Genomic DNA, 14070 nt, shown 5'->3' with positions numbered 1-14070 from the left:
TTATTGTTGCTGTAATGTAGCCATAAGAGTTACAAAGCAAGGCATTGAAACTAACAATTGTTTTTAAGCATAAATTGTTTCTTAGGAAAAAATCATTTTTAGAGTGACACATCTGAAGGGAACCAATATTTCCAAATACACATATGCACAGTCAGCACCTCATTCAGCCTATCACTCCAGCCTTTAATATGTGGTGTGTATCTGCAAAAACGAGGGGCCACTCACACACAGCCCTCAGAACCTTGGCCGGGCATGATGAGCACGCTCACAAATTTCCTTTAAGGCACTCTGCTCCCCAGACCACCTGAAGCTTTCAAACATCAACTCTGATGCTAAGGAGAACTGCTTCCTCAGGAGGGAGAGGAGGAAACAAATCAAGGTCCCCACATCACTAGTCAGACCTTCCAGTCAGGGAAGGACCAGCTCCCTCCACAGGTCCATTAGCAGTGATCCGCTTGATTATTTGTGATAATAAGTTATTGACACAAATTCTGTTCTCTAATCTACTCAGAGTGGGAGGTATTTTTGTTTAAGTCTAGTTTTCTAAAATTCTTTCACTGTTGTGAGTTAGAAATAGAACAAGGAGTTATGTTACTTGGCTGGGTTAAAAGTGTAGGACATACAGAGCATACTGAGATTTTCAGAGTTTATATGCTAATGATTATTTAATAATGCTTTACCTCTTTTAGCAACCAGCTAATGTTTAATTCTGTACAACAGTGGGCAGAATAAGCCATATTTTAAATAATTTTTCATTTCAATCATAGCTGAGAACAGTAGGGAGAACTGTTGAAATATGTTTTGTCCGTTATCACCTGCTTTGGAAACAGTGACATGGAATAGATTGTTTTGTCATCTTTTTCTCCATCAGCTTATGAATTTATTCAGCTTATAATAAGAATATTTTTCTATATAGTCTGACAACTTCAGATACTCTGTTCCATGTGTGTTTACAGGTAAGTATGACCCCTTTCCCCTGCTCAAATTCCTAATAGGTTCCAGTGTTTCTCTAGGCTGTTAATTCCAGTATACAAGATTTGATTTTGTTCATTCTGTATTTTACACATTTTCTTATGTGTATAATTAGGTACTTTGGTTCGCTGTCACTATACCTCTCTTCCTCCCATGATACGTGTGTGTGTGTGTGTGTGTGTGAGTGTGTGTGAAGTAATAGAAGAAAGCCATGTGAATTGGATTTACTGGCCAGGATTCATGATCTAGAGTTTGTCCTGTTGATGGATCTTAGAGTGCCTAGCAAGTTCTTGAAACTGTGTGCAAAATTTTCTGGTTGTGTGTGTGTGTGTGTACACATACATTTTTCTGAAAATGGGTTCTATACATTTTTCAGATTTCCAAAGGGGTTTCTATCAAACCCAAGAGACCAGCTACTGTTCAAATCTGTACAACAGTGAGCAGATTTAGTCACATATTACATAATCTTCCATTTTAATCAAAGCTGAGAACAGTCAAGAGAAGTTGCCTGTGGATTGACATTGTTTATAAAATGTCCCCAATGTGGTGAGGTTCCATGGATGATCCAGTCTGCAAAATGCACATTTTACATTCTACTTTGATTGCACTGGCTGACCTGATTATGGTCATTTTAGAAAAAAGATCTCCAATGTTATTGGTAAAGGTAGAAGCAGAAAGGAGGTATAAAGCTCAACGCTCAGGAATAAAAGCAGAAGATAAAAACCCAATGATGTTTTTAACATCTGAGAATGGAATACAAATTGATGGAATGGATTAAATTAAAAAGTTCAGCATGAACTTGGAAAAACAAATGACATAATGTCTGTGATTTGCTTTAAATTTTTTGAGCAAATAAAGTAAGTAAAAAAGGGTTAAATGAAACAAATATGCAAAATCTTGGTAATTGTTGATTCTGACTTAGAGTTACATGAGGGTTCATTGTACTATCCTCTCTACTTTTGCATATGTTTGAAATTTTCCATAATAATTTTTAAAAATTATATACACATTCTATTTGTTTAACTGCCACACTCTCTGGTTATACTAGAAACACGACATGGACAGTCAGATCTTATAGGAGCAAAATGGAGATAAGGGGGCAGGCAAGTGACAAGAAAAAGCTGAGAAAACTAAACCTAGCGCACTGAGAAATATGTAACACATTGGGAAGAAATGAAGCTGAAATCCATGCAAATTTTAACAAAAAGAGAAAAAGTTCAATTCAGTAGTAAAAGCAAAGTTAAATAAAATTATTTTTAAAGATTTGAGGAAATAGTAAAACAAAGACTCCTGGTGGGAATGTAAGTATAATCTTACTGATGAACAATTTAATGAAATGACTTAATATCCTTTGATCTGTTAATTGCCTTAGTAACAGTGTAATCTAAAGAAACAAAGTGTAAGCACCTGTTTCTGCACATATTTCTGATTGCCTTACATTCTGGAAGTTCTTTGAGGGAGGGGCTTTTATCTGCCCACTATTACTATATCCCTAGAATGGTTCCTGACCAAACAGGAAGTTAAGTGCTGAATGAATGTGTGTTAAACGAACAGTGAGGAATTAGAAATGACCAAATGTCAAACAATAGGAGAATTATTAGGTACATTTTTACAGAGAAGAAATCATAGTTAATCATATTAAATGTTATTTTCAAAGAACATTAAATGATATGAGAAAATGTTAAGATAAAATTTCCCAGATATAAAGTTAAGTGGAAAAAATCAGAATGTAAAACCATAAGCAGAATAATCCTAATTAAATATGTTTAAACTAGTACAAGGAAATACATTAAAAATTTAACTGAAGTTATCACTGGATGATACACTTAAGTGATTTTTTAAAATTTCTCCTTCACGGGGGGATACAAAGGTGAACCGTGTGCTGCGGGCTCCTCCCCTGAGGAGCTCACGCTCTGCTGTGGGAGATAAGACAAGTACACAAATAACCGCGATACCAGGAGGAAGGTGATAAGTCCCGAGAAAGATCTACACAGTGCTACAAAGGCACCCAGAGCAACCAGTCATCTGTGCCTAGCAGAAACCTGGTAGACTTCCTCGGCGAGGCGGTGCCGAGCAGGGTCTTGAAGGCCCAGCTGATAGACGAGGGTTGCAGAAGACACATCCCAGCCCAGCCCAGTGCGCACAAAGCGGGGAGACGTCCGCCTAGGGAGGCGGAGACTCGACAGAAACCACACACCCTGTGGGGTTGCCACTGCACGATCCAACAGCCTGGGCCAGAGCGAACAGAACAGGGAGAAGTCCTGCACAGGAAGTGAAAGCTCAGCAGAGATCACACACCCTGTGGTACGTGATCCAGCAGCCCAGCAGAGTCCAAGCTGACCAGAGAGGTGGCTCCCCGGAGAGGCCCAAGACCTGAGGCAACCATACACACAAGGCACTAGAGGCCAACTGAGCAGTCACGGAGGTAGCCATACCAAATTGGCAACCACAGCAACATCTTAGTTAGTCAATAGTCTCAAACTGGCGGACTGTGAAACCCGCTGCCACAATGAATAAACATCAAAAAAAAGACACTAGAAATACAAAAAATCAAGAAAGTACACCACCAAAAGTTAATAAATCTCAAACTCTAGATCCTACAGAAGAAGAAGCCCTTGAAATGACTGACAAGGAATTTCGAGTGATAATTCTAACGAAACTGAATGAGATACAAGAAAACTCAGCTAGACATCATGATGAAATGAGGAAAAGTATACAGGACCTGAAAGAGGAAATGTACAAGGAAATCAATATCCTGAAAAAAAATGTAGCAGAACGTGCTGAACTGAAGAAGTTATTCAGCGAAATAAAAAACACAACGGAGAGTTTAACCAGCAGGCTTGTCGAAGTTGAAGAGAGAACCTCTGAACTTGAAGATGGGCTGTTTGAAATAACACAAGCAGACAAAAAGAAAGAAAAAAGAATCAAAGACATTGAAGAAAATCTGAGAGAGATATCAGACAACCTTAAGCGCTCAAATATCCGAGTCATGGGTATTCCAGTAGGGGAGGAAAACGGAGATTGCATTGAAAACATATTCAACAAAATAGTGGCAGAAAACTTCCCAGGTATAGGAAAAATCACAGATCTTCAGACCAGGAAGCTCAATGATCTCCAAACGTATTCAACCCAAAAAGGCCTTCTCTAAGACATGTTATAGTCAAATTGGCAAAACTCAGACACAAAGAGAGAATCTTAAAAGCTGCAAGAGAGAAGTGGGCAAGTCACTTATAAGGGAGCCCCAATCAGGCTAACATCAGACTTTTCATCACAAACCCTAAAAGCTAGAAAGGAATGGGATGATATATTCAAAATACTAAAAGACAAAGATTGCCAGCCAAGAATACTCTACCCTGCAAGGCTATCCTTCTGAAATGAGGGGCAAATAGTATATTTCTCAGACAAACAAAAACTGCGGGAGTTCACTACCACAGGACCACCCTTACAAGAAATCCTCAAGGGAGTACTGGGTTTGGTTCCTGAAAAATAGCTACCACTACCAAAAAAACCCAAGAAAAATCAAAACACACTAGTATAATAAAAATGGCATTCATGAAGAGAAAACAAACAAACAAAAATGCTATCTACAACCTAAGGAACCAACAAACACAGAAACCAAACAGTAAATCAGAAAGCAAGGAACAAAAGACACCTAAGACAACCAAACAACCAATAAAATGCTAGGAATAAATCAACACCTTTCAATAACAACTCTTAATGTAAAAGGCTTAAATTCCCCAATCAAAAGACACAGACTGGCTGACTGGATCAAAAAACAGGACCCACCTATATCCTGCCTACAAGAGACCCACCTCACCCATAAAGATTCACATAGACTAAGAGTGAAAGGATGGAAAAAGATTTACCATGCAAACAGAAAAGAAAAACGAGCTGGAGTAGCTATTCTTATATCTGACAAAATAGACTTTAAACTAAAAACCATAAAAAGAGACAATGAGGGACACTACTTAATGATAAAAGGACTCATCCATCAAGAAGACATAACAATCATAAATATGTACGCACCCAATTTTGGAGCAGCCAGATTTATAAAACAAACTCTATTAGACCTAAAGAAGGAAATAGACACTAATACCATCATAGCAGGGGACCTGAACACCCCACCAGCAATATTAGACAGATCATCTAGGCAAAGAATCAGTAGAGAAACACAAGATCTAAACAAGACTCTAGACCAATTGGAATTGGCAGATATCTACAGAACATTCCACCCAACAACCTCAGAATATTCATTCTTCTCATCAGCACATGGATCATTCTCCAGGATAGATCACATATTAGGTCACAAATCAAGTCTCAATAAATTCAAAAAAATTGGAATTATCCCATGTATTTTCTCAGACCACAATGGATTAAAACTAGAAATTAATAACAAACGAAACTCTGGAAACTATACAAACACATGGAAATTAAACAGCATTCTACTTAATTACATATGGGTCCAAGAAGAAATCAAGCAGGAAATCAAAAAATTTATTGAAACCTATGAAAATAATGATACTTCATACCAAAACCTGTGGGATACTGCAAAAGCAGTATTAAGTGGGAAATTTATTGTATTAAATGCTCACTTCAGAAGAATGGAAAGATGGCAAGTGAACCACCTAACACTTCACCTTAAAGAACTAGAAAAACAAGAACAATCCAAACCTAAAGTTAGCAGATGGAAAGAAATCATTAAGATCAGAGCAGAACTCAATGAAATTGAAACCAAAAAAACAATTCAAAAGATCAATGAATCAAAACGTTGGTTTTTTGAAAAGATAAATAAAATTGACAAACCATTAGCATGGCTAACAAAAAAAAGAAGAGAGAAGACTCAAATAACCAAAATTAGAAATAAAAAAGGCTATATCACAACTGATTCATCTGAAATACAAGGAATCATTCGAGACTACTATAAACAACTATACGCCAACAAATTTGAAAATCTGGAGGAAATGGATAAATTTCTGGACACACACAAGCTCCCAAAACTGAAACATGAAGATGTAGAAAATTTGAACAGACCAATAACAATAAAGGAGATTGAAGCTGTTATCAGAAGGCTCCCAACAAAGAAAAGCTCAGGACCAGATGGATTCACAGCAGAATTTTACCAAACATTCAAAGAGCAATTGACTCCGATTCTTTACAAACTATTCCAAAAGATTGAAACGGACGCAAATCTCCCAAACTCATTCTATGAAGCTAACATCATCCTGATACCAAAACCAGGTAAAGATATAACCAAAAAAAGAAAACTACAGGCCGATATCCTTGATGAATATAGATGCAAAAATCCTCACTAAAATACTAGCAAACAGAATGCAGCAACACATACGAAAAATTATTCACCACGATCAAGTGGGATTCATCCCAGGGATGCAAGGTTGGTTCAACATACGCAAATCAATAAATGTGATACACCATATTAATACACTCAAACACAAGGACCATATGGTCATCTCTATAGATGCTGAAAAAGCATTTGATAAAGTTCAGCACTCTTTCATGACAAAGACCCTCTATAAGTTAGGTATAGAGGGAAAGTATCTCAACATAATTAAAGCCATATATGCCAAACCCACTGCCAATATCATCCTGAATGGGGAAAAGCTGAAAGGTATTCCTTTAAGAACAGGAACTAGACAAGGATGCCCACTCTCACCACTCCTATTCAACATAGTGTTGGAAGTACTAGCCAGAGCAATCAGAGAAGAGAAGGAAATAAAGGGCATCCAGATTGGAAAAGATGAAGTCAAACTGTCCCTGTTTGCAGATGACATGATCCTATATATCGAACAGCCTAAAACCTCTACAAAAAAACTCTTGGAATTGAAAAATGATTTCAGCACAGTAGCAGGATACAAAATCAACACACAAAAATCAGTAGCATTTCTTTTCTCCAATAATGAACATGAAGAACGAGAAATCAAGAAAGCCTGCCCATTTACAATAGCCACCAAAAAAATAAAATACTTAGGAATTGAGTTAACCAAGGAGGTGAAAAACCTCTATAATGAGAACTACAAACCACTGCTGAGAGAAATTAGAGAGGATACAAGAAGATGGAAAGATATCCCATGCTCTTGGATTGGAAGAATCAACATTGTGAAAATGTCCATACTACCCAAAGTGATATACAAATACAATGCAATCCCCATCAAAATTCCAAAGACATTTTTCTCAGAAATGGAAAGAACTATCCAGACATTTATATGGAATAATAAAAGACCATGCATAGCCAAAGCAATGCTCAGCAAAAAAAATAAAGCTGGAGGCATAACACTACCTGACTTTAAGCTATACTACAAAGCTATAATAACCAAAACACTATGGTACTGACATAAAAACAGACACACTGATCAATGGAATAGAATAGAGAATCCAGAAATCAACCCACACACTTACTGCCATCTGATCTTTGACAAAGGCACCAAGCCTATTCAGTGGCGAAGGGACTGCCTCCTCAGCAAATGGTGCTGGGATAACTGGATATCCATATGCAGGAGAATGAAACTAGATCCATACCTCTCACCGTATACTAAAATCAACTCAAAATGGATTAAGGATTTAAACATACACCCTGAAATGATAAAACTTCTTGAATAAAACATAGGAGAAACACTTCAGGAAATAGGACTGGACACAGACTTCATGAATACGACCTCAAAAGCATGGGCAACCAAAGGAAAAATAAACAAATGGGATTATATCAAACTAAAAAGCTTCTGCACAGCAAAAGAAACAATTAAAAGAGTTAAAAGACAACCAACAGAGTGGGAGAAAATATTTGCAAAATATACATCTGACAAAGGATTAATATCTAGAATACATAAGGAACTCAAACAACTTTACAAGAAAAAAACAAGCAACCCAATTAAAAAATGGGCAAAAGAGCTAAGTAGGCATTTCTCTAAGGAAGATATACAAATGGCCAACAGACATTGAAAAAATGCTCAACATCACTCAGTATCCGGGAAATGCAAATCAAAACCACACTGAGATACCATCTAACCCCAGTTAGGATGGCTAAAATCCAAAAGACTCTGAATGATAAATGCTGGCAAGGTTGCGGAGAAAAAGGAACTCTCATACATTGTTGGTGGGACTGCAAAATGGTGCAGCCTCTATGGAAAATGGTATGGAGGTTCCTCAAACAATTGCAGATATATCTACCATATGACCCAGCTATCCCACTGTTGGGTATATACCCAGAAGAATGGAAATCATCAAGTCGAAGGTATACCTGTTCCCCAATGTTCATCGCAGCACTCTTTACAATAGCCAAGAGTTGGAACCAGCCCAAATGTCCATCATCAGATGAGTGTATACGGAAAATGTGGTACATCTACACAATGGAATACTACTCAGCTATAAAAACGAATGAAATACTGCCATTTGCAACAACATGGATGGACCTCGAGAGAATTATATTAAGTGAAACAAGTCAGGCACAGAAAGAGAAATACCACATGTTCTCACTTACTGGTGGGAGCTAAAAATTAATATATAAATACACACACACACACACACACACACACACACACAAAAAGAAAACCGGGGCGGGGGGAGAAGATATAACAACAATTACTTGAAGTTGATATGACAAGCAAACAGAGGGGACATTGGTGGCGGGGAGCAGGGGAGGCAGGAGGGAGGGAGGTTTTGGTGATGAGGAGCAATAATCAGCCACAATGTATATCGACAAAATAAAATTAAAAAATTAAAAAATTAAAATTTCTCCTTCAGAGACAAAATCTAAGGTAATTAGAGGCGGGGGAGGGAGTGGGGGATGGGGAGAGATTGGACAAGGAACATAAAGAATAACTATGTAACAATATATATGCTAGTAATATTAGTTTGATCAACATATCTCAACATTGAACCCCCAAAATATGTATAATCAATTTTGATTCAATAAAAATTTTTAAAAATAAAAATAAAATTAAATTAAAATTTCTTGTTCAAATTCTTCTGTATTTCCCAAATTTTCTATGAGTACTCAAATCTTCTTTAAAAAATAAATGTTTAGTTTCACGTTCCATTGACAAATAAGTGTAGCATTACAGAAAGAGCCAAAGTCATCTCTGATCATTTCCAGTCCAAGTTCCCACTCTTCTCCCTCTCTTACAAGTTTGGTGTGCTCCTTTTAGACCACTTATTATATCTGTCATACACATACAGTATATGTACCTATAGAAAATGTGTATTAGTGAATTTTTAATATACGTAGTATCGATCTGCATGCATATTGTCTTAGTCTGTTTTGTACTTCTATAACAGAATACCACAGACGGGGTAATTTAAAACGAACACAACATATTTATTGGCTCACAATTCTGGAGACTGGAAAGTCCAACACTGAGGGGCCAGCATCTGACAAGGGCCTTCTTGCTGCATCATAACATGGTGAAGGCATCACATGGGCAAGAGAGAGAGCAAGAGGGAGCAAAACTCATGTTTTTATAAGAAACTCACTCCTGCAACAATGGCATTAACCCATTCATGACAGCAGAGCCTTCACAGCCTAATCACCTCTTAAAGATCCTACCTCTTAATACTGTTACAATGGCAGTTGAGTTGCTAACACATGCCTTTTTGGGGACACATTCAAACCATAGCACACAGTTAGCATCTAATTTTTGTTTTTTGTTTTAACTCAACAATCTATTCATGGGATCTGCCCATTTTGGCACATGGAGATGGAAGTCATTTCTCTTAACTGCTATTATATATAGTATCACATTTTATTTAGCCATTTTCCTATTGATAAGCAGGAAAGGGCCTGGGTACTCTTTGTCTGAACCTATTGAAAGAGGGGGCTGAGGAGACTACATATCCCTCTGCTGCTGGTGTTGGTGTTGGGAGTAAGAAATCTTCTTAAAGGATAGGGTGGGTGGCACTTCCCAAAAGAAAAAAGCAAGGTCAGTCCCTGGTACCTGCAGAAAGAAGACCAGGGGAGCTGGTACACAGCTGAGCAGGGACTTCTAGTTTAGAAACTAAGGCATAACCAAGTCATGACAAGTATCTTCTCTCTCTCTCCACGCTGTCTGGTTATCAAAATGTCTCTTACACTGGTCTCTTTCTCTTTCCTCTGTCACCATCACCACCTCACCACTGCATTAGCCTCTTGGCCTCCATCCAGTTTCTCTTCCCTCTAATCCATCCAGTGTATCACTGCCAAACACGTCCTCCAAAAACAACTCCATAGAGTCACCCTTATATGTTAAAATTTTCAAAGGTGCCCCTGTGGGATCCTTCTCTTGGTTCCCTTTCCAGCCTGCCATGGCTCCTAACTTAAATGCTCTTGACCCTCTAGTCTCTTATCAGATTCCTCCCTGTCCTTCAAGTCCCCTTCCTCTGGGGTTCTTCCCCTGGGCTCAGTGATCATCCACATAATCAAACATTCAGTGAAGACGTATTGAGTGCTATCAAGTACCAGACACATGAAAAAGCTTGAGGTTCTGGAATGCACCAAAGGCGCTAAATATACTGAAGTATGATTTCCCATGAGTTTATCTGGGCATGTTTTGTTAAATTTCTACCTCTTAGTAATAACTAACAGTAACTTCTGGGTACTTGAAAAGCTTCAAAGTAATCCAAGAAAGCATCACGCAGCTATAGGTTTCATTTATTATTATGTAGAGTTAATTTGAATATACGAATACATGTGAGCTTTCAATTTGTTTTTAATAATCTATAAAATGGGACTTGGTGATCTCTAAAATTACTTTCAGCTCTAGTCTAGAATACAAGATACTGGCAACAGGACTCTTACTTACACCACTAGATGTCACTACTGACAACACAAAAGTTAAATCATAGCAAGGGCTTGATATCACAGTACTGCTTTAAAGACCATCACCAAATTTAAGAATAAAAATGTAAAAACACCTCTATAGATAAATCCTAAAAAAATCCAGAGGAGTACCTTTGAAGACCTGTGAGCACATTCATGTAGCTCAGTGCCCTGGCACAATAATAGTTAAGTACTTTGTACATCCTTCTAGAACAACCTTCAGCAACCTACTGGTTAGCAGCATAAGGAGGGAATCAGAGAGTCTTAGAATTGGAAGAGAGCTTATTTATTTGTTCATTAGTTTTCAGATCTCTGATCTCTAAAGTTAGATATACAGTCTATATCACAACCCAGCACACACACATACACACACATACACACACACACACACGTACATACACAGATACAGATTTCATATATGAGAGTACTTTTGAAAGTTCGTGGAAAAATGGAATAAAAAGATAATAAAAATCCTTCCATGAACTTTTTGAAGTACTCTCATACATACTGTATAGATGAAACCAAAGTTTCACAAAACAATAATACCCTGACTATGTGCAATGCACTTTGATAATGTATTCAACTTCATTTTTAAAAAAATGTATTCAACTTCATTTTTTAAAAAATAATGGTCCTAAACCAATACATTGTTTACGTATCACGTAATATACTTCCTCATATTAATACATCAGGAAATAGAGGCTCAGAGAGGTGCAGTGACTTGTCCCAGGGAACACAGTGAGCCAGAACTCAAGGCTTTTTGGGATACCAGCAGGTTCTGTTTTGAGAGGCCCTCAGTAAAGACTGAAAAGTGTCCTTGGCACTGTCCCAGCCCCTCCTGTGCTCTTCTACCTCTAAATCCTGTAGACAGTACATTGTGGTGGAAAAAACCGACAAAGTATATATGTGATTAGTTATATGCAGGAGTCATTTTAAAAATGCAGGGTCTGTCTAAAATGCAAATCACTTTATCTTGTCTGCTTGAATCCCCTCAGTAGCTCTTTGCGGTTTTCAGGCCAAATACAAATTCTGTGTGGCAAAGAAGACTCTTCCAGACCTGACCCCAGACCCGCTAAGCAGCTTCATTCTTCACCACCTCTGCACGTGCACCTTCAAGGTTTGTCCTCCAATCTTGACCTGGCTAAATCATAAGTTTTCTGGGACTCCACTCACTCTCCTCTTCTGCAAAGCCTTCCTTGGCACAAGCTTCCCACACCTCTGCCACCGCATGCATCCTACTGTCCCCAAATCTTGTCTGTCCTCTCCACTGGATGATGGCATTCTCATGAGCCACATCTTCCCATTTACCATCCCTGGCACCTAGCCTAGGGCTCAGCACATAATAGACACTTACATATACTGATCGGCCAAAATGAATATTTTCATATTCTTATTCTCAAATTTTAATCCTTAAAAAAACACTCACTGGAATATCAGCCCTCTGAATCATATAAGAGCTGATTTTGACAATGTAGAGCTCCATTTCCTAATTTCTTGAGAGTGTGTAGCATACAAAAACAACGGTATCTACCAAGAGAGAAATGGATGTGAAACCTGTGTTGACCGCTTTTTCTCTTTAATTTAATAAGTCTTGGTTGTGGAGGAGGATTACAATAATTTTATAACCCCCAGCTTACAGGCTGGTGAACACAGTCTCTGCTCCTTACACTGATTTCTCGAAGAACTCGCCCACCCCCTTGAATCCCCGGACCGAGAGCCTTCCTAGATCCGCTTACGGGGCAGCTTTAACCAGCCTTATTTTGGACTGAAGGTGCTTTGTACTATATTAGGTGGAGAGGAAATGGGGAGGAAAAAAATCCTCATATTGCAGAGAAAGAACTGTCAATTTGACTAAACAAAATATTTTCTACTGTTTAATAACTTGGGATAACATTCTATCAGTATAACTGCATTTTTAAAAATGAAAATGATCACCCCCAAATTAAAAGTTTTTTAAGTAAAGAAATTTTTGAAAAGAAATAGAGCTGACTGAGGAGATGGATCTATCTGAGGAAGGTCTCCACGATCTGTAGGAGCTCTTCAGAACATTTTTCTGCCACTGGTGAATTTTTTAGGTCTTCATTGATCAGAGAATATAAAATTTTTTTTGACTTTTAAGAAAAATTAGACATTGGCCCTAAACCGATAAACTATATTATCTCAGAATCTGTTAGCAAAGGATAACTAATATTTCCAGACAAATACATCACTCAGATGACACATTATTGTACACATTTTTTACACCAGAAATGACATGGCTTGAGAAATGACTTGCTGAGAAATCTGTGTTTACATTAAGGAGGGGGGAGGGGATCTTTGCAGAAATTGAAAAGATGTTAAGTGGTAAATACCAAAATGCCCAGCAAGCATATAAGCAGGCTCTTATCCTAGCATAAATATGTGCAGCTCAGCGTTTTAAAATTTACTTTTAGCTTTTCTAGCAGTTTTAGTTAACTCTTTCTCTACTTCTACTCCTTTTGTAAGAGTTCAGCCCTTAACCTGCCAATGCAAACTGAGGGAGCTGTCCTGGTCCTCCACAGCCCTTAACCTGCACCTGTGGATGGAGGGTGGTGTCCTGGTCCTCCTGATTCAGCAGCAGATGATTCCCTCACCCTAACTAGTATTCTACAAGTTTGCCACCTTGTGAACAAATTTCCCCTAAACTTCCTTACTATCCATGAAATACCTGGACAAACATTAGGAAGCAAGTCCAGCTCGCACAGAAATGTCTAGTGGTAGAGCAAAACCATGCAAATCAATGCCACAATAAGGGACACCCAGACCAGAGGTTCTCCAGGGAGTATCAGATTTATTCCAGAGAGGCTGTATTAGAGGTGGCCCCAGCATTTGTAGCTGTGAAAGATCCTCAGGTGATTCTGAAGTACATCCCTCATTAAAAGATGCTAATCCAGATTCTCTAAAGAACCAATTACATTCTTCTCTTAGTTTTAGCCCCTAGCAAATAAAAATGAAAAACAAGCAACCAAAATAGATACTTCTTCCAGATTAGGTTCATCTTAATACCTTACTGGCTATCAAACTTATTTACAAGCCAAATGAATGACAATCAATTACAAGAAAGGTAAGCATTTAATGATATCTGTGTAATACTTTACAATATTTTCTCATGCATTAATGATTTCGTGTGGTTCTCACAGCAACCCTATGAGGTAGCTTGTTACTGTCATATTAACGAGGAAGAAAATAAGTCTCAGGGACATGAAGACTTACTCAAGATCCTGCAAAGAGTTGAGAAGAGCAGTGGTGGCTTTGACAGGTAGAGGGACAAAATA

At 38.0% G+C, this 14070-nt stretch overlaps 1 protein-coding gene across 2 annotated transcripts in view; it reads right to left on the bottom strand.

Moving 5' to 3' along the window:
• Positions 1-14070, bottom strand: part of ATG10 (autophagy related 10) — a 292867-nt gene that overhangs the window by 22093 nt on the left and 256704 nt on the right. The window contains exon 8 of one of the 2 annotated variants that reach the window (XM_063086272.1): positions 13882-14045. The exons of the other annotated variant lie outside the window; for it this stretch is intronic. The gene's annotated coding sequence lies outside the window, so the exon portion shown is untranslated. Of the gene's footprint in view, positions 1-13881; positions 14046-14070 lie in introns of those variants that run through there. 2 annotated transcript variants of the gene reach the window in all.

The sequence above is a fragment of the Cynocephalus volans genome, chromosome 2 (genome assembly GCF_027409185.1).
Source record: "Cynocephalus volans isolate mCynVol1 chromosome 2, mCynVol1.pri, whole genome shotgun sequence".
NCBI lineage: Eukaryota > Metazoa > Chordata > Mammalia > Dermoptera > Cynocephalidae > Cynocephalus > Cynocephalus volans.
This window is presented reverse-complemented; position numbering and strand designations above follow the sequence as displayed.